Source organism: Podarcis gaigeae, assembly GCF_964106915.1.
Source record: "Podarcis gaigeae genome assembly, chromosome: 9".
In the NCBI taxonomy this organism is placed as follows: domain Eukaryota; kingdom Metazoa; phylum Chordata; class Lepidosauria; order Squamata; family Lacertidae; genus Podarcis; species Podarcis gaigeae.
This window is the reverse complement of record NC_139685.1, coordinates 45,574,744-45,596,348: the sequence shown is the minus strand read 5'-3', so window position 1 is coordinate 45,596,348 and position 21,605 is coordinate 45,574,744. Positions and strand designations below refer to the sequence as shown.

The window sequence follows — 21,605 nt, the reverse complement described above, 5'->3', positions numbered from 1 at the left end:
AAACAGAGCTGCAGAGGTGACAATAAACGGTGAAGCAGACATAGGAAATGTAACATTTCCACGGCATTCCAGACAGAACAGCTGTTTTAATACTTGTCTCACAACGTAAGTAAGTTGAAGGCTGTGGCATTGACCTTGACTTGTCTTGGGAATGCATGTGAATATAGCACAGAAGCGAGCTGCCTATATCCTGATGATGTTTAGTTTAAGAACTAACTTTTCACTTGGGAACAAATTGCATTTTGTAGTTGATTATGAATATTCATAGTAAGCTTAATTGGGGCACAATTCAACCAAACTTAAGCTCTATAAAGTTCCATATATTTCAATGGCTTTTGGTTAAGTTGGCATTGAAGTAATATTTTGAAAAGCGTGATCTTACGTCACTCCACTGAAATGAAAAAAACAAACAAACAAACCTCGGACTGGTGGAGGTATTCTGCAGGTTAAACCCATCACTTTAATTGTGTCTGGAAGATTCAGATATTGGAGCCCTGCCATAATGTGCTCTTCCAATTTCATTCCAATTAAGAAGTGCACCAGCTGAGGTTTCTAGCCAGTCTGAAGCATCCAGTATTAAAAAGCAGTTCTACATAGAGTTTATTGCAATGATCTAACCTGCAGGTAATGAAGGGATAGAGGATATTTCCAAGATCTATATCTTTCAGAAACGACATGTCTTGGCACTAGTGAGAGACCATATTGACCCAATTCTGCATCCTAGGATTCCAAGTACAGTACAGTGTTGAATTAAATAATAATCTAGAGCACTAATCCTGAGTGATAAGAGAGGGCTGAACCCCATCTATGGCATAGATTATATGCCAATTGTGTCACCATACTACCTTTCAAAATAGCTACTATGCGGCACTGTGTTATATTGTCTGACTTTGTTTGTTAAATTCCTATCCCGCTTTTCCTCCTAAAGGAACCCAGGGTAGCAAGAATCATACTATTAAAATGATACAACTTTGAATAAAATGAAAGCATATTTAAATCATTTTTTAAAAAACTAAAAATCACCTAAAACATCAACCGCATCTGAAAACATTTAAAAGCAATCACATACCCTCATGGACTGGCTGGTTGCAGAAGAGCGGTGGGAAGCCCTGGCTGTGGAGCCACCTAGGGAACACCTTAGAAGCATCTTACTCCATCTCAGCAACATCTAACACCCAAATTGGCCAAGTGTGCTAGGCAGCACATATGTGCTTACAACATTAATGTATCAACCACCCAACACATCCAAACACCTAGGGTACGAAGGATACATGCATGAAATATGGTACTCTGTGTTCCTGTTGCATGGCTGGCCCTGCTATTGAGCAGTATGAGGTAGTCCACTTCACCCAACAGATGAGGGTGGTCCATGAATGAGCAGCAAATGCGCAACTATTTATTAGTATATTTTATCACTACAGACATGAATCACCATTTGGGGGGTTTTTTTCCTTATGTCCAAAATGTTGTGGGGCATTTCTGTCCCATTGTGTACATGGATATCTGCTTCAACAGGGGAATGTTTGAAAAGCTGATCTAATACTTGAAAGTGTGAAGTGCATAAGGTTGTACAGGGCAAGCTACAGCCAAGAGGAATGCTCACCACCTGCAAGTAAATCATCAGTAGGCACCATTTCCTTCATATTTTACTATAAGGATCAATGGTCTTTTGAAATGAGCCCTCTGTTATTGATGTGAATGAAAGCTGTTGTCCTGGTGCACATTTTCCTCATGAGTAGTCTTTTAACAGCCAAAGTTTTCCTCAGTGTGACCTTGACAGAGCATAGTATTCATGCTCAGTCCGTCTACAACATCTCTGTGCAAATTGCCCACAAAAATTGCCAATTAGCAGTAGCTGTTGCAGTCATTTTAATGCATGCTTTTGTGTACCAGCTACTGAAATGAGCCTCCCCAAATGCATTTCGTGTTGACCACAAAGAACAACCATTGCATACTAACACCCCTTAAATGTGCAGAGCTGGGGGGACTGAAGAGGAGGGCAACAGACAACTCTGTTGCATTAGCCATGGAAAATCTACCAGACATTCCAGTCTGAAGCATAAGAACACACGCAACACATTTCATATTAAACTAGTGTCAAACAAAAAGTATATTTTTCCATTGAAGAAATGTTGGTGTGATGGGTGGGAATGGAAGCAGCTGAGTCAGTATGCCATAGTTTGGGTGTTCTTGCAGAGGCAGATTTAGGAGAGCGCAACCAGTACAGCGGTTCTGGGAGTGGAGCCTCAGGGTATCACAGGAGATGCTGCAACAATGCCCATGAGAGGTGGGGGATGTGTTGGCATAGGGCAGGTATGCTGGCTCGCCCTCACAATTGAGGCATCCAGTGCTGCATGACATGCTCATATCACATGTGTGACATGCCACACAATGTGCTGACTTGTCGCGTGCATGCTGTGCTGCTTGCGCACATGACGTGAGCATGTTGTATTATGTGCCCGAATCACGTGAGCATGTTGTGCAGCATTCATGCGCAGTGTGCACACGTTGCCATGGGACATTGAGGGGGCCCAGCCTCCTCCTTGAAAATTTCAGAGGGGCCCAAGGCCCCTCGAACCTCCCCTCACAGCAGATAGCACCCCTAGCATGTGGCATAGAGACAGAAGGACTTGAACATCCAGCATTTTCCAAGCAAGCACCACAAGTAGAATTAGCAAAGAGCACAGAACAGACAAGAACAAGGAGATCCGTTACTTCACCATCCCTCTCCCAAAGCCCTGTGGCTGGAGAACTTGGGTAAAGGCAGCCCCACTGATTAGAAGCTAGTTCTGTTAGTCACAAACAAGCTGCCCTTCACCCCTTTCTTCACCTTGGCATTTTCCTTATATGAAAAACTTGGGGCAAAATGTTTCAATTTTTTTCAGACACACTGTCTGCAGTATTATTATTTTTTTGCTTAGTGTCCAAATCTCCAAAGCATCTTGAATTGCTTCAGAAGCTTTAGTTCTGGGCAGTTTGGAAAGATCCCACTTTGGCTCAGAGAAGCTCCAAAATGTTCCACTTCAATTCAGGCTTCATCTGAATCCACTGTACACCCCTAATACATTAATATGATATTGTAACTCAATCAAACACATGCTTTTTAATTTTCTGGTTTGTCAACCCTCTGTTGATTGCATATTATACAGTTGTGCATTTCAAGTTTCACAGAATAGCAACAGCATGTATCCATCACGATCGCAGTGTCAGGCATGGCGAAGCACCTGGCGCCACAGTATTGCGAAAGCAAAGCAGTTGCAAATCTAGTTAATCCTTTGGATGGAATACCACCAAAAGAAACATGCAAGATGCAAATGAATTTATTTTTTAAAGGGGAAGGGGGGCACTGAATGCCTAATACTTCTTACTGGAGAAAGCCAAGGACTATGCAGTACATAAGGACAACAACGGAGAGCGCAACTGTGCAAACTTAAAATTGTTGAAGTCTTACTCAGTGTGACTCATAAGGAAATGGTAGGGGTGTCTGTCTCACTGAAATCAACAAACCCAATTGTCCATTGGATTATGGTTATTGTTGTGAAGTAACAAGGAATGTACATGAAGAGTAAGCAATTCTGTGTCTCTGCCGACCAGCCACCATGCACGTAAGCCTGCCAGTCATACACCAGAATTCAGTTCTGGCAACTCTCAGGTGGGCATCATTGCCATGATAAGAGAGCAAGAGAGGTGTTCATGGTGAGTTCCGGGACCTCTTTTTCTAGAAAAATAGCACTACCCACAACCCCCTTTTAAAGTAGAGTACAAAACTATAGTCACTACCATATTAAACCCTTCTTGGTCATAAATACTATTACATGTTGTTCCACATCAACTAGATTGGCTAGACATTTTTATTACACCTGGAGGACAGAGTAAGTAGTCTTTGGTAGCAGAAAAGACCCCCGGAACACATCTGTAACTATTTTAAAGTTTGGTAGGAGTAGAAACAGTACCATATGCTGCCTAGGTGCCATTAGATTAAAATTTGATCCCAGCATCTGATGAGTTGCATTACTTCATTAATACCATAATGAGGTAACTGCTTTGTCTTATTTTCAATCTGGTTCATGTTTCAGTGCTATAACCGGTGAAGGCTATAACGTGGTGCTGGTATTTTGTAAGATAGATTTCTTTGAACAGAGAGATAAAAAAATAAGCAAGTTAACACAAAATACAGTTCTAAATTCTGCTTGGATCAAAGTACATAAAGGTCATTCACCCAACGTGCCTGAGTTCTACGGCAGTCTTTCCCCCACTGCTTAGGTGTCTGCAAGCTGAAGAGAACAATCTTTGAATAGGGCAAGCACAACATCATCTCATGCAGTACTTCTTCGTAGTGTCACAAGAGGCAGCCAGGCAGGCAGCTTGAGAGAACAAACACTCAAGAAGATCTCAGATTTGGCAAGAAGACAATAACTGGAGAACAGTTGCAGTAACGTGTGTAGGAAGTGAGCCAAGAAGAGAGCTTGCAAATAAGAAGAGAAGGTTCCCAGGACAGTAAATACACACACACATTGTGAATTTGGAGGTGAGGAGATTGCTTTACAAATCTTTCTTCTTGGGCTGGTGCAAAGCTGTTTTCTTTTGTGTGGTTAAACTATGAAATCTGCTACCATAAGATGTGATGGATGCTTTAAAAAGGGATTAGACTAATTTGTGGAGGATAAAGCTGCGAATGGCTACTAGTTGTGATGGCTATGTGCTACCGCCAATGTAAAAGGCAGTACATTTCTGAATATCCGTTGCTAGGAATCAGAAGTAGAAAACGTAGAACTACACCCAGGTCTTGCTTGTGGGCTTCCCATTGCTAGCTGGTTGGTCACTGTGAGAACAGAGTTTTGGACTAGACAGACCTTTGCTCTGATCCAGCAGGTGTGGGGTAGGTAAACATGTAGCTGGGATAAACTAGGGTTTGCAGGCATCACTATTCAGTGATTAATGTTATTTGCAAAGTCCTGTGCTAGGCAAGCATAGAAGATGATATGATCACATAATTCACACATTATAATTGCAGCTGGTGCATCAACAGCACCATGTCCTGTACACACTGGCGGAGGAAGAGGGGGGCGGGGGAGCGCACCACCCCCAGCAATGTCATCCCGGTGGTGTTCCATCATGGCTGGCCCTCCTCCGCCCACGCTGGGCCCCTGCAGGCAGTGCACCCCACCCCCAGAACGCATGCCACGCCATGCCCCCAGGACACGTGCCAGCCCCAACCCCATCTGCACTCCGTCACTGCCTGGACAGGGATAATTTGGCCAGTTTGATTTATATGTTGGTAACCTGTGTGGAACCCTTGGTCTACCTGGCAGCAAGTCAGTATGCCAAGTCCCCAGTCCAGGGTCAAGCCACAAGGCCAAAGGTCAAACTGAAGGACAGTCCCACTGAGATCCTGGAGAATCCAGGCTAAGATCTATTAACATGGACAGTTGAGCAGACACAACACAGCAACTCTGCTTCCCTTTTGTACTTTGCATACTGATTGCAGCACCTGGGCTTGATGAGGCATGCAGCCTTCACCTGCTCCAAACCTACTCCAGCTGAGGAATCACACCACTCTTCCCAGAGCTAACAAGCCCCACCTGGCCAGTTAAGGAGCTGGACTGTAGGCTTCAAAGCCCACCGTGTTTGTGGAGACAGGGGTCCCTCTGGCTCTGGTGGTGGGCTCTGCTACTCTGGTTCCTGTGCACCAACCCTCATCCCCTTGTCAACCTGTGAGTACTTCCTATACCAACCTCCACTTACCCATCCCCTTCTTGCCCTGGTGTGTCCCCTCACCAGGATCCTATTTCTCCTTCCCGTTGTACTGCCAGTTCATAACATAACCTGACGTCTGGACTATTGTAATGTGGTCTGTGTGGGACCTCCCTTGCAGTTGGTACAGAAGCTGAAACTGGTACAGCTTGTTACAGCCCAAGTGGTGTTCCTTATCAAGCAATATCACACCAGTGCTGAGGGATCTGCACTAGCCACTGAGCCAGTTTTAAGGTGTCACTAAGTTCTAAGTAACTCTGGACCAAACTACAGTGGTACCTCGGGTTACATATGCTTCAGGTTACAGACGCTTCAGGTTACAGACTCCGCTAACCCAGAAATAGTACCTCGGCTTAAGAACTTTGCTTCAGGATAAGAACAGAAATCATGCTCCAGCGGCACGGCGGCAGTGGGAGCCCCATTAGCTAAAGTGGTGCTTCAGGTTAAGAACAGTTTCAGGTTAAGAACGGACCTCCAGAACGAATTAAGTACTTAACCTGAGGTACCACTGTACTTGAAAGGCTGTCTTCCCCTCCAGTGCCCAGTAAGGGGGTTATGATCAGCAGATGAAAACCATTCACTTTTCCACAGCCCAATGATTATCAGCTTGTGGTGACATAGATGTGGCCTTTTCACTGGTGGCACCATTGCTGTGGATTAACCTCCTTGAGAATATATGAGAAGCCCATTAGTACTGGCATACCGCTGGCTCCTGAAAGAACACCTGTCAAGTTTCCTTGAACAACTTCTGATCTTATTGTTTTAACTGTTTCCCAATTGTTTTAAATGCCATGCTTTTTAACTGGCTTGTTTTAGTGTATATTTTAATTAAGGATGTTTTCTACTCTGGTGGAATTTTTATTGTGTATTTTAATTATGTGTCAATTTTATGATGGATTTTATAGTTGTAAACTGCTTAGAAGCCACTTTGGCATATAAGCATTGTATGAATTAGATAATAACACTTTAAGCCCACCCCCAGCAAAACGTGCAGCAATGGTCCCTGTTAGAACATAATCCAGTACAACTGAATTATTTCTAAACTAGAGTCTAGAAGTCAGGCTTCCCCATATGCATCTGGTTGGTCTCTGTGAGAATAGGATACTGGATTACATGGACCCCTGCTGATCCAGCAGGCTCTTCTTAGGAGAATTCATCCAGTCTTTCTCTTCCCTGAAATACTCTGCTAATCAGGGCTAATCTCTCACCCAGGAGTGACAGTGCCTGGGTTAGACTTTCTAGGCCAACACATTACTGGGGCTGTCAGACATGTTTGCAACATCTTTCCTAAACTGCAAAGAGAAGGGTGGTAAATAGGATTTAAAACAGATGTAGCATAAACAAAAAGGTAAGAACAATTGTATCTGGCATTTTCCTATAGAGATGCAAAATTCAGAATCCCTAAGCCATCAGTGTTTAGACACAAAGGTGTTTACATCAAAATAGCCACCAGGCAGATTCTCACTACAACTACATAAGCCACACTTAGTTTATTTTAAAGAGCTGCTCAATGAGATAACATCATAAGAGATAAACATCTACAGGAGTTTTTGTGAAGATCCCAGGAGGGACAGCAGTCATACAATGTTAATGTAGTACTCTTTATTACAAAACATGCAGTGCAGAACAGGACATACCTTCTTAAGTGGCAGACACTGAAGAAAAAAATCTTTCCAACTTTCACTTGTTTATTTGCTTGGTATATAAATGGCACCTTTAAATTCTGCAAAATGTTAAAGGATGGTGTAACATGTGGCAGGGAAAGAGTCTGAAGAGGGGTACAAATGCTGCTCACACTATTTGCCCCCCCCCCCTATAAAGTTTGTTCTAAGGGATGAAATGAAGTACTCTTGAAATGCAGTGCCATTTAGATATGTATGGTAAAACCAAATACTTTGGTGGAGGGGAGGAAATCACAAAAAATCTAGACAAAGAAATGTGAATGGTTCTAGCACTTTCAGACCAAGTGATATATAACAGCCTTAAATACCAGGAGGGGAGATTTCAATTTAACATTGGGAGAAGCTTCTTGATGGTAAGAACAGTTCAACAGTGGAACCAACTATCCGAAGGTTGTGCTGACAGTCTTTGTTGGCTATCTCCATCAGTGGTGGAACTTGGGGTCTCCAATTTCAGCAGCATCCTGTGCAATTCCAAAATTCAGCACCCATCCCTGCCTCTCACGCTCCATTCTAAATTACAGTTGTGATGTTCCCTGCAGCACCAGTGAGGCTCCACACCCAGTGCAACCAAACCAGCCATGCCCCCCAAAATCTGCCTCTGCCTTGGTGCAGAAGTAGATCAGCTATCTCTTGGAGATGCTGTAGCTCTGGATTGCCTCTACCAAGTGGACACTTGGATTAGATGAGCTGCAAGTCCCTATCCACTTCCATGTTTCTATGATGCTACGATTTCATTTCATCCCCAAGGCAGCATCTTTGATTAGCTGGATCGTGCTATTCTGGTGTGAACAATGTCTACATAATGAGCTATTGTTTCATCCTAATCAGTGCTGGCACTGAATTTTGGCGCGCTTGGAAAAAGATGTCCTCAATTGGCCCCTCCTTGAGTCAGACCAGCAGCCCTAAGGGAAAGGACAATGTGCTGTCACTCGCTGTCTTTCATCCTGTCACTACTCACTTGCTTAGAGAGGATAGGTAGGCAGATAACAATAGCAAATGTGAAGCTCATCAAAGCCAGGAAGGTCAGTAGTGAGGCCCTTGTTGTTGGCTAGGCCTAGGCCAATGTCCAAGAAAACTGAGTCTTCTGTACCCGTTACTTGACTTACTCGGCTAGAGAACTGCTGTGTGAGATTCAAGTATGAATTTCAAAGGATGGCTATGTTTCAGTTCTTGGATTGTTTCAGAAGGTACAAACTTGGCAAGTTCACCTTTTAATAAAAATGGAATTTAATTTCTTTCCCACTCTCCCACCCCCAGCAACACCTACTAACTTCACAAGCCACTAAACTAAGGAAGTATCCATTCTACATGACATTATCTCCTAAAAGCCCTGTAACTGCTTATTTGTCTCCCATCCTTCGTAAATGATCTATTTTAAGGTCTTTTGCCACATTTGAGATGGAAACACATTTTATAGGGCGAATCCTTCACACCTTCTGACTCCATTAGACCCTGAATTTGTTGGTCAAATGGAAGCAGATTTGTTCTTTTCCAACTGTGTGTTTGCGCACAGATTTGCCATTAACTCCTTCCTTTAGTCAGTACAATTTTTCTAGAAAAAGAGGTGCTGGAACTCACTATGAATGCACCCCTTGTTCTCTTTTAATGGCAATAGTGCTCACCTGAGAGGTCCTGGAACTCAGCTCCAGCTGAAAAAAAGCTCTGCCTTTAGTGAATATCATGCCACATGTCCAGCACATGACACAAAATTCATAGTGCTATAGGGTTGTTCCATTTGTGGCGTGAGAGCCCACACACAAAGAATTTACTTCATTTCTATCTGGAAATCTGCTGGCGTGAAACAGCGTCTGCCTGAAAAGGTTTCCACAGCAGAAGGAGCACTTGAAATCATGTGTTAAAAGGAGAAAATAAGTTGTTAGTGTACTTTATCTTTCACCAAACATAAACAGGCTGTTTGACGCTGTGGGAGAGCCGTGGAGATAGGAAATGCTATCTGAAAGAGGCCTATTTCAAGCCTACTTCCCACGACATGAATCTCCCTGCCACTGGATGTCCAGTGTCAGAAATGACTTGTGCTGTCTTGCTCTGTGGGAAATATGTGGGAAGAGAATTTGCTTCCATGTACCTATATTTAGTATCAAGTTAATAGATTCCATTCATGTCAGTTGGGCATAGGGATGCTTAACTTTCTGTTGATTATATTCCAAGAATATAATCTGCTGGAATGAAATGGTGTGGGTGTAATAGCTGGGCAAAAAGAAAACAAAGGAGGAAAAATCATCTCCTGCTATTTCTGATAACTTGCTTTGTTGCTGCTGCAACTGGTGAGGCACACTGTGCGCTTCTGTGCCACAAGAAGGGCAGAAATTGAGGCACCATTGAATGCATTCACTATGTTCCTTTGAATGTAGATGCTGCGAACAACATTCATCCACCTGCCTCTTCCAGTTGTAACATCACTGCAAGGAAAGAAAGGGTTTGCTGACATAGTCTGTGCTACAGTTGACAGACATTGTTGAATCCCATAGATAGATGATAGACAGAGAGACAGCCAGACAGACAGACAGATAGCTATAGATTAGATAGAGAACAATTTCTCAAAAACGCTGTATAAAGATAGGTAGCCGTGTTGGTCTGCCATAGTCAAAACAAAAAAAAATTCCTTCCAGTCACACCTTAAAGACCAAATAAGTTAGTTCTTGGTATGAGCTTTCGTGTGCATGCACACTTTGTATCTGAAGAAGTGTGCATGCACACGAAAGCTCATACCAAGAACTAACTTAGTTGGTCTTTAAGGTGCTACTGGAAGGATTTTTGTTTTGTTTTGGCTGTATAAAGAGGAGGATCAAACTTAGAAGGCAATAGTAACTGGGTTATACCACAATTGCAAAAAGATGTTTCCTCACATCATCAAACAATATTTAAAACAATTTTAATCCAGAAAATATGAGTATCAAATGCTAGGAAAATCATTGGGTTAGGAACTTTGTCCGCCCAGTTTGGGTCAATGACTGACATTCCAAGCACCTGAAGTAGAACCTGCCTTTACACTATACAGTGTTGGGCGAGGCAGGTCAATCCACTGAGCAGAGGTTCAGCTGTCCACAAAATGTTAGCAACAAAATAACTAGTTTCACGGGGGGGGGGGGCAGGAATATTTTTTAAGCTGAGAACATCCAGCAGTTAATTGCTCACATAAGAAGAATAAATTGGTGGTGCTGTAATTGAATTTTTATGGAAATAAACAGGTGGCAGATTTACTGTGGTTGTGGGATAGCAGGGGGTGAAATGTTGCAGTCATATTAACCTGTTTAATTTAATACTTTTTATACTCCTCCCTCCCTCCCTCCCTCCCTCCCTCCCTCCCTCCCTCCCTCCTCTCTCTCTCTCTCTCTCTCTCTCTCTCTCTCTCACACACACACACACACACACACACACTGTGTGTCACTAGCTTGGTGAACTGTGTGCCAAATCTAAATCATTACAATTGTATGTCAATGTGCTGAATGGGAATAAGGCCTTGTGCCAGGTTCTATCTACTTGCCATGTTTATTAATTAAGCAGCAGGAAGTTTGAGAAACAAAGTTTGAGTCCAGCAAGAGAGGCACAGAGCATCATGTTAGATGCAGGAGGGAACTGGCATCCTTCCCTGCAAAGGCAGATTCTGTTCATGGAGCAGGTCTCAAAATCTCACAGCCCTGCTACTTACCAAGTAGTTTTGCATTATGCTCCCCCATAGTGGAGAAGCATTGCCACTGCAGTGAAAATAGTTTGGACTGCTCTCTTCAACAGCCTGTCAGAGGTTTTAAAAGATAGGTAGCCTTCTAGCCATGAAACAGTAAGAATTTTACCTTATGTATGCAGTTCATTTGCCTCCAGCTGCTGGGAGGGGGTGAATAATGTGAGATAGGGTGGCTAATTTAGCTGTTTTCATGCATTATTAGAGTGAAGTAGAAGGGCTGTAGGCTCATGCTTCTGGCCCCAGTGCCTATTTTGCTCTACTCCTCCCATCTCTTCCTTCAACTACTGAATCCCGCCCAGGACAAACTTCTTAAAACACAAACTTAGAGTTCATAGAATACAACAATAGCCTCCAACAGTTGCCAGTATTTCAGGGACTACATTGCATTGCTTGTCTTTAATGCCAGCTTAATGTCACTGTGTATAACTGTGAGTTGGCACAGCAGTTCATTCTACATCATTGCTTGTGGCCCATTCTATTCTAGCCATTTCTATGCTAGAACTTCTGAGCCATTTCCTTCTGAGCTATGTATTTCAACCAAAAGCAAAAACCAGAAAGCCAGGCCTCCTCAGAGACACCATTACCAACTGTGCCCCACTCATTTCCTCTAGCAACACAATTGCTGGTAATTTATCTAAAACAGTATGCAATGGTTTTGCTTCTTCCTCTTCCAACTCTGTGGCCCTTCTCTCTTAATGACCCATTTTTCACATTTGTCTTTTGGTATGTTTCGGACAATTTGTTGATATGCCAACAAAGGTCCGTATAGTAAAAGCTATGGTTTTCCCAGTAGTGATGTATGGAAGTGAGAGCTGGACCATAAAGAAGGCTGATCACCGAAGAATTGATGCTTTTGAATTATGGGGCTGGAGGAGACTCTTGAGAGTCCCATAGATTACAAGAAGATCAAACCTGTCCATTCTGAAGGAAATCAGCCTTGAGTGCTCACTGGAAGGACAGATCGCGAAGCTGAGGCTCCAATACTCTGGCCACCTCATGAGAAGAGAAGACTCCCTGGAAAAGACCCTGATGTTGGGAAAGATGGAGGGCACAAGGAGAAGGGGACGACAGAGGACAAGATGGTTGGACAGTATTCTAGAAGCTACCAGCATGAGTTTGACCAAACTGCGGGAGGCAGTGGAAGACCGGAGTGCCTGGCATGCTCTGGTCTATGGGGTCACAAAGAGTCGGACACGACTAAACAACAATGTTTCGGACCTTGGATCCTAAGTCAAACGGAAAGAAGCGATGAAAATCTGAAGACAGCACTAGTTTGGGACTCTTTTTTCGATTTTAAGAAAGGACTTTCATGTAATAGTTCTTGTTCACCTGTGTCATATTGAGGAATATATATAATCTCTGTAATTTCAGTATGGTCTTCACACTTGTTATTTGTTGTATACAGCAGTGCCACTCAGCTGGTGCTAAGGCTTCTGAAAGCAGAACAGAAAGGAAAGAATTTTTTGGCACACACATGAATCTCACCCCACACACTGAATCTGCTCCAGAAGGTTGAGGGACACCTCATAGCTGGTTTAAGGGGAGTGGAGACTGCAGAGGAATGGAAAACTTCTGTAAATGGCTTCCCTTGCCATTCTACTGAAAAAAGCAGGATACAGTACAAACCTTAATTTCTGCTGTTTTCTTCTCAATGTCAGTGAGCTTCAACTCTCATTAACTGGAATCCCCATAATATATGTCATCCTATAAAGAAATCATTCTCCTGTATTTGCAATTCATAATATATCTTCCATTGGCCAAATGGAACAGTTCCTGAGTAGAGTTGTGGTGTCTTGATGCAATGTTGGCATTACAACAGGAATGAATTATTTAATCTCATTAGAACAAGTGTGCACGGACTTTAGTATATAAAACCTAGAAAATCTACTATCCATTTATTACATTCCAATGAGGCAGGAAAACAGAAGGCTAACTGAGCCTCTCATGTCAACGCAGAAATAACTGGTTGGTGGATTTGGTTTGGTCATGACTGCGATGTGTATATGCATATATTTAAAGAATTTATAACCCCACATACATTAGCCAAAAAGATTTCCAGATTGGCTTACACAGGATGTGTAGTAAGATAGTCCTTGCCCTTGGGATATCTCATATGAAATAACTATCTCGTGCAATAGCTTTCTAAACAGGAGAGGTACTTTGTAAAGTCTATTAAGGTCGATGCCCTCTCAACTTTCTTGGCAAAGAACCTTGGGCTAGATTGTAGAAATCTTTGAGGTTACAGCTGTACCAATGATGCCACCTTGTGGTCAACAGTATCATAAAAATGTGGAACAGAGGAGACCAAAATGTCAGTATCTTTCATTTTAAAGAGAGAGAGAGAGAAAATGTGCAGATTTTGAACCAGACTTTAACAGAAGACAAAGAAACACACAAAAATAAAAGGCAAACCATAAATATGTAGAAAACTTTAATATATATGCTTTTCTTCTGAGAGTATGCAAAAACGTCAATTTAAAATGACAGTTACAGATAGGTAGCCGTGTTGGTCTGCCATAGTCAAAACAAAAAAAATTCCTTCCAGTAGCACCTTAAAGACCAACTAAGTCAGTTCTTGGTATGAGCTTTCTTGTGCATGCACACTTCTTCAGATACCACTTCTGAAGAAGTGTGCATGCACACGAAAGCTCATACCAAGAACTGACTTAGTTGGTCTTTAAGGTGCTACTGGAAGGAATTTTTTTTAATTTAAAATGAGCTTGTGATTAGTCAAGATGCCATATTTATACTACTGACTGAAATAAAACTATTGTTCCTCTTATTGCAACAATAAAGTATTAAATATTTTTAAAGTTTTGTCTAAATAAATTGTCAACAGTCAATGTAGGACACAATCTCCTGGTGGACTTCAATTCCAGAAAGAACCCCTATTGGGAAATAAATAAATAAATGGAAATGCTTAGAAAAACTATTTGGGAAGGGGGGAAACAAAAAGGTGCTGCTGCTACCAACTGTGTGTGTGAACAAAAAAAACCCCTGTAATATTCAACCTGATACTAAATATGCTTACTTGGAATAAACCCAACTAAGTTCAGTGGAGCAGATGCCTGTGTTGCTGTGTATAAGGGGGCAGTTTCCATCTAACAAAATAATACGCCAAATGCAAATACAAACTCAGTCTTAAGTAACACATTACGAGGCAAATTTGTATAAATTGACATTCAAATTTTATTTGCTCTTTGTAAAATCATTAGAGTGGGCCTAGCTGTCTGATAGTCCCATCCTTGTTCTCTTTTTTCTTTTATACCATCTCACCTGGACACTATTTATTTTTGCCTATTCAGCGACCTGTGCTTTTATGCCAAAGGCCATTTTTCCGTAATCAAAACCAGATTAATCCAAACTATCTCAAGGTGGTGCTTCATTCTGAGCGCGCCTCCTCCAAATCCTATAGTTAACTGACACTATACATGCTAACAGGGAAACCAGTGCTATTTTTCTAGAAAAAGAGGTGCTGAAACTCACCATAAACACCTCCCTTGTTCTCCTATAATGGCAATGGCACCTACCTGAGAGGTGAAGGAACTGAGTTCTGGTGAGTTCCAGCTGAAAAAAGCCATGGGGAAAACAATTATACAGATGACCTCACTCCATCTCTCCCCCAGTTGTACAAATTACTTACCCAACCCCCCCCCCCAAAAAAAGTAATTCGAGGACAAATCCACCAAATATGGAGCAGTCAGCTTTGGGTTGTGAATATTTCTAACATTTATCACAAACATTATTACACAATTTTAAAAAAAAACCAATCAGGAGTCACATGTAAACAAAGCAGCATTTTAGAGTTGTTTTCTATTTTCTATTTTTTCTATTTTCTATTTTTATTTTTTCAGAGAGACAGTCAGGGACTTTTGCAGATACTTGCAAGTTTCCTAGAGAGGTCTGCTTGACCACTCTGTGGGGAAAGATATTGGACCAGCAAGGCCTTGGGTCTGATCCAGCAATGCTCTTATATATTTTTTGTTCTTATAATTTGTAACTTGAGAGAGAGAGAGAGAGAGAGAGAGAGAGAGAGAGAACATTTAGACTTCTTCGTTCTCTTTTCTTTATTACATTTATATACCAGCTTTTCTCCAAGGAGCTCAGTTTAGGCATTACGGGTGAGGTGGCCCCAGTAATCACTTGCGCCACTGCCATATTCCCATGACATTGGCAAAGTCTGTCTAAAGTTTAACAGCACAGCACCAATTCCAAGTCGAAAGTGCATCTCATTCATTCACGCGGCAGTCATTCATCTTGTCCTTCGCCTATCCCTTTTCTGATCTTGTGTTGTTCTAGACATAACACAGTGGAAGTAGATTGGACTATATTTCATGCACATATATGACTGGCACTAAGGGACATTCCATCTGTTTTTTTCTCTCTCCTTCGCTTACTGATAAAAGAGGAAGGACAGATTGTTGATGAGCTCTTTGAAGCAAAGGCCTCTTTCCTACAATTAAAGTCTATAAATTATTCCTTTAGACAATATGCATGTATCTCTTGCATCAGTTCACAAGTATTTCTAGTAAGCTAGAATTAGCGATATACTATGCAATGTTAAAACACGGTTTAAAACACAGAGTTATAGCTGGATGCCTTTAAGAAAACAAAAACAACCTAAATGCATTGAATGAGAGCCTTTCAACGATTATATGTCCTTCCATTATATGGGTTTTAAATCTGTGTATACATCCCTTGTTGTGTCATTCAGTTATATTTACCATATAAACTGTGTATGAGGAATGCTAAAGGTTAAATTGTTGCTGACAGAGCGATAAAGGAATAATGGAATGTGATCGATGTGCACAAGCCATAATGCTATAATGGAGGCCAGGGGCACAAGACGAGCACTGATACATCCACAGACACATAGATCACAAATATGTTTCTACTTATTTTCTGCAGTGCTTAATACCAATGGCTTTCTGCTAGTCTTAGGCAAATGGCGCAGAAGAGGACACATTTCTGGAGCATTGCATGTAAATCTGAAATGAATGCAAAACTAGGATAAGGCTCAAAGTTGGCATTATGTATTTCTAGGTCATTGTGAGAGGGAGGTTCAGTACATGAACTTCAGATCCATCATTCTGACCCTTAGCATTCCTTGCTGCATCATAAAACATTTAAATTGTACTTTCCCCCTCCAATTCTTGTGTTAGTGTAGCTGTCAGCAGAGGCAAAAACACAGAGGCAGTAGTCCTCTATGAAAGAGTCCACTATGAAAGATAAGTCTCCAAATTCCTAGCACCTTGAATTCAAATATATTTTAGCAGCCTTCATGCGTGAATCTTATAGAAGAGGGATCATTATGTTGTGTTGTATTGTGCTGTGTTGTGTTGTGATTGAATTATATATCGCCCTATACCCAGAGGTCTCAGGGCAGTTCACAAAAAATATCACAATATATAAAATAAAAATAAAAACAATAACCCAATCATACCCTCCAAAAAAGAGCCACATTTTAAAAGGGTAGAGGATGTTGATCAGATCAACCAAATGCCTGGTTAAAAACGAACATTTTAGCTGGGTGCCTAAAGGTGTATAATGAAGGCGCCAGGTGAACTTCCCTGGGGAGAGCATTTCACAGATGGGGAGCCACTGCAGAAAAGGCCCGTTCTCATGTTGCCACCCTCTGAACCTCTCAAGGAGGCAGCACATGAAGGAGGGCCTCAGAAGATGATCTCAGGGTCTGAGATATTGCGGTTGTGAGCCATTTAAGGCTTTATAGGTCAAAACCAGCACTTTGAATTGGGCCTGGAAACTAATTGGTAGCCAGTGTAGTTGGACCAGGATCGATGTAATATGCTCAAACCGCCGTGCTCCGGTGAGCAACCTGGCCACTGAATTCTGAACCACCTGAAATTTCCAAACTGTCTTCAGAGGCAGCCCTACTTATAATGCATTGCAGTAACCTAACCTTGAGGTTACCAGTGCATAGACAATATTACTAGGAGTGGGGCCACTAGGCATCCATGCATTGGCATGAACCAGGAACCACACAGATGTCTTTGAGCAGAGTTAGAAGGGTGCCTAATACCTGATGGAGGGATAGCAGTGTCTCCCCGCATCTCGGCCCAGTAAAGTCTCTTTCACACTGATAATGAAATTCACATAATTGTCAATCACTGTTCCATTTTTGCTCTTGGTGCTGCTTTGCTTTTTTCCTCTTTGGTATTCTGTGTCCATCTTCCTCGCTACCTTTAGGACACGTAGTACGGTGCTGGAATCAATAGGGACTACTTAGCAAGTAGTAGAACTGCAAGCCAGCTTTTGTGCTGTACCTCTACATATGCCGCATTCCTTCTTTCTTCTCATTTAAGCTGCTACAGAACAAACAGCACACATCTCTACTCGATCTACCACTGGGGAATTATGAGACAGTCAGATCAGCCTTCTGTTATTTCCCTTTTGCAGAGAGGCGTTTTATCATATGTTTCTCTTCTTTAAGAAACAGCCACATTCAAAAGGTGAAGGGATATAGCATAATGGCTTGTGGTGTGTGAGCTGGCAGGTACTTTGTTCTAACTCCATGTCAGCTACACATCCTTTGGTCACTTCTAGATGACCTGAGTGCTCACTGGAAGGACAGATCCTGAAGCTGAGGCTCCAATACTTTGGCCATCTCATGAGAAGAGAAGACTCCCTGAAAAAGACGGAGCTACCAACGTGAGTTTGACCAAACTGCCGGAGGCTGTGGAAGACAGGAGTGCCTGGCATGCTCTGGTCCATGGGGTCCCATGACTAAACAACAACAACAATGGCAATTGCTGTGTCCCAGAGGACTCCTGATTGACTACGTGTAAACAATCAGGGAGAGGGAGAGGGTTAATAGAGGAGTGTTCAGTCCTGATGCCCTACCTAGAGTTGTACAATAGGGGATGCTTTTTTTATAAAAAAATGGTCCTCCATCCCCAAGAGACCAGGGTGGAACCTACTTAACACACAGTGGTTTGCTGATTGAGTTCAAGCATGTGGAGGTTTGCAGCTAATAGGAAATAGGAGACAGAAACTGAGACTGGACCCTAGAGTGAGTGAGTGAGTGAGTGAGTGAGTGAGTGAGTGATCATATTTGGCTCTGGTCCTGCAGGGGGTTGTGGGAGAGTACAGTTCCATTTGCTCAAGATGAAAAAACATCCATGCCTTTGAGTCAGTGTGGTGTAGTGGTTAAGAGTGGTAGACTCATAATCTAGTGAACCAGGTTTGCGTCTCCGCTCCTCCACATGCAGCTGCCTTGGGCTGTCACACTTCTTTGAAGTCTCTCAGCCCCACTCACCTCACAGAGTGTTTGTTGTGGGGGAGGTAGGGAAAGGAGAATGTTAGCCGCTTTGAGACCCCTTTGGGTAGTGATAAAACGGGATATCAAATCCAAACTCTTCTTCAGTATATGCAATATTGCATTTCATGTTTTTGGTGCAACAGATCAATCAACATATGTAGCTAAAATTTAAATCACTACCTAATCTTATGTATGCCTACTACTGCAATATGTAGACCAGGGTAGCCAACATGGCACCCTTCAGATGTACTGGTGGCCAATGCCACTTGGGAATGTAAGGTGGAAAGTTGGAAGGCCAACAGAAGGTGGAGTCAGAGGTGATGTCAGGCAGAGCCAGCAAATTCTAACTTTGTCTCCATCCTCCTCCCAGCTGAGTTCTACAAAAGCAAAGCAGAGACTAAGGAGGAAGAAACAGATGGCTAAGGCCAACCCCTAAACTAGTTGCAGTTAAGAAGAAAGGTGGAAGGGGGGTTGGCTGAGCAGAGACTGAGCTTAGTTGGACAGTACTTTGCCCGACTATACCAGCCTCCATTGTCATCAATAATTTTGAATGACAACTCCTATCATTCTGGATGAGGCAGATGAGAGTTCTCGTCCCAAATGCCTGGAGGACATCATGTTGGAGATGGATAGAAATAACAACACTGACCTATTTTATAGGTCCATTATAAATATTTCTAAAATTTTTATATTATATTTTATAAACACACACCCCTGGAGCTTTTCAAGTGTTCTATGCAAACAGTGGCCATTATTAGTGTGGCTTTCAGGAACCTGGTAAAGTAGTCTTTGCTCATTGGGGGAGCACCTAATTAATTAAAGACCTTCAGAAGGCTGTGCCCTCAGTATGTCATCTTCTGAATTGTATGGCCTGGTGGCAGTAACTCATTCTTGCTACCAGTGTCCCGGTGATGTTAGATTGCCAGCCAGCCCTCAATGAGCAATGAATCATCCTTTCCTGTGAGCCCTGTCTCAAGTCATGTATCCCATGACAGACAGGTTGCCTGCAGGGGTGAGAAACATGAAACCAAGTTTGTAAGCCATCACTTTTGCAACCTTTGCAGGTGTACAGGAAAAAGGCATGGAGGCATGAAGAATCTAGATAAGGCTAGTCTTGTACTTTAGGAGCATCTGGCAGGTAGAAAGTTAAATCTTTTAAGTTTCTGTTTACTGCTCCTGTCGTTGAGACAACAGAAAGGTAAACGGCTACAAGGATGTTTAAGGTCAGGTTATTAAGGCATGCCTTCTTCTAGGGAATACATATTAAATGCATTTAGATGTATAGGGCAGGATTCACCTAACAAGTCCCACCAGTGGAAATCCTGCATGGGGACTTATGGTTGCAGAAGGGGGCTTTTCACCCTCTCTTCCCCACCCCACCAAAATTGACTCTGGGAGGTCAGGAAAACTCCCAGGACAGCACACAGGGGAGGAGGGGGAAATCATTTCATCTGCCAAGCTGAAATGCTTGCACACATCATGGTGTAATATTGAATTCCACCTGTCAGGGAACTGCCATCAGCTCAGAGGCGAGAGGTGGAAGGGCAGCTGTGTTACAGGGAGCCTCCAAAGATCTAGCAAAGTAGTTCTTCCTCTGGCGAGGAGGGAAGCCACACCTCCAGTGGGGAGGGAGTGCAAGGATCAGAAGATGCTAGGGAAAGCCTCAACACGGAGTCTGAGCATAGCGGAGAGGAGGTGAGTCCCCCTTTGCCAGCGCCCGTTCTGCGAAGTAGTCTTTGGCGCAGAGAGGGGAGGAGAAGTTGGGGGTCACATGGTTGTTATGCTGCGGGAAGGTATAAGGACCACCCACTCCCAGATTCTGCTAGCGACTAAGCAGACATGGACTTGCGATGCTCTGCACTGTAAGTAGTTTGTACAGATAATAAAGCCTAAAAAAGACAGGTTGAAGTCTTGCCTGTCTGCTCTCAAGCAACCATATCAACACCTGACACCACCCATTTATCTCAACGACTTTGATGCAGGCATGTTGCTCTTATGTCTCCAAGCCATGTCACTTTTTCTGGGAGAGGGAAGTGTATTTATCAGTGCATAAGATTGTTCTGCTAATTAGTAATATCAAAAATAAACCATCAGTACATCATCATGAACTGGCAAGATGATGGGGATGGGGAAGAGGAAGCGGATCCTGGCGAGGGATGTAGCCAGGATTGGGACACACCAGGGCAAGCAGGGGATGGAGAGAGAAGGACTCATAGGGTGACAGAGGATGGCAAGGGGATGGAGGTCAGTGCACAGGAACCAGAACAGCAGGATCCATCAGCAGAGCCAAAGGACCCCACCTCAACCCTGTCTCCACAAACACAGCAGGCTCTGAGGCATGGACAACAGCAGGTGGGGAGCTCTAGGAGGCGGAGGCAGACAGGGGCCCACAGCCCAGCTCCCTAGCTGGCCAGGTGGGACTCTCTAGCTCTGAGATGAGTTGTGTGATTCCTCACATGCCTCATCAAGCCCGGATGCTGCAATTAGTATGCAGAGTACAAAAGGGAAGCAGAGCTGTGGTGCTGTGTCTGCTCATCTGCCCATGTTGTTGGCTCCAGGACCTCTATGGGACAGGGCTTTGGGTTTGACTCTTGACTGTGTTCTGACTGCCAGACTTGGCTACTTGTAATGACCCTGGACTGTGTTTCCTGACCTTTGGACTTTGGATTTTGGACTTTGCTTATGTGGCTTGACCTCCAGACTTTGGACTTGACATAGTGACTTGATGCCAGGTAGGTCAGGGGTTCAGGATACAGGCTGAACATATTTTCAGTTTATATGAACCAAGTCTAGGGGCCCCAGCAGTTGTCCCTTTTATTATGCATTTATGATGCATTACACTCAGGTTGCTATTGGGACAGTCATATGTGATCTTGCTTTTAGCACTGCTTGTACCTGCAAATGTTTTGGGGTAGTTGCACTTCTTCGATTTCAACCAGTGCATGTCCTGTCCTGTCCTGTGATTTCCTGCTGAAATGTCCCATTGTTTTATACCACAATTATTCTGGTTTGTTTTTGTTACAAAAAGAAATCATATATAAAGTGCACATTTAAAACAGCAAAATAAACAAGAGAATAAAATATCCTGCCAATGGTGGTTCATGGCGGGCAGCAGTTGTGGAAGCTCAAGCTCCATGATCTGGGTCACTGGTCTCTTCAGCAGCCTCAGCTTTTGTAGTTGGAGTCA

At 42.9% G+C, this 21,605-nt stretch overlaps 1 long non-coding RNA gene across 1 annotated transcript in view; it reads left to right on the top strand.

The window, feature by feature from the left end:
* The first annotated feature begins 4,822 nt into the window (after positions 1 to 4,822).
* LOC310852612 overlaps positions 4,823 to 21,605 on the top strand; it is a 280,641-nt gene continuing 263,858 nt past the window's right edge. The window contains exon 1 of the long non-coding RNA XR_014568319.1: positions 4,823 to 4,874. This is a non-coding gene — a long non-coding RNA (uncharacterized lncRNA). The remainder of the gene's footprint in view (positions 4,875 to 21,605) is intronic.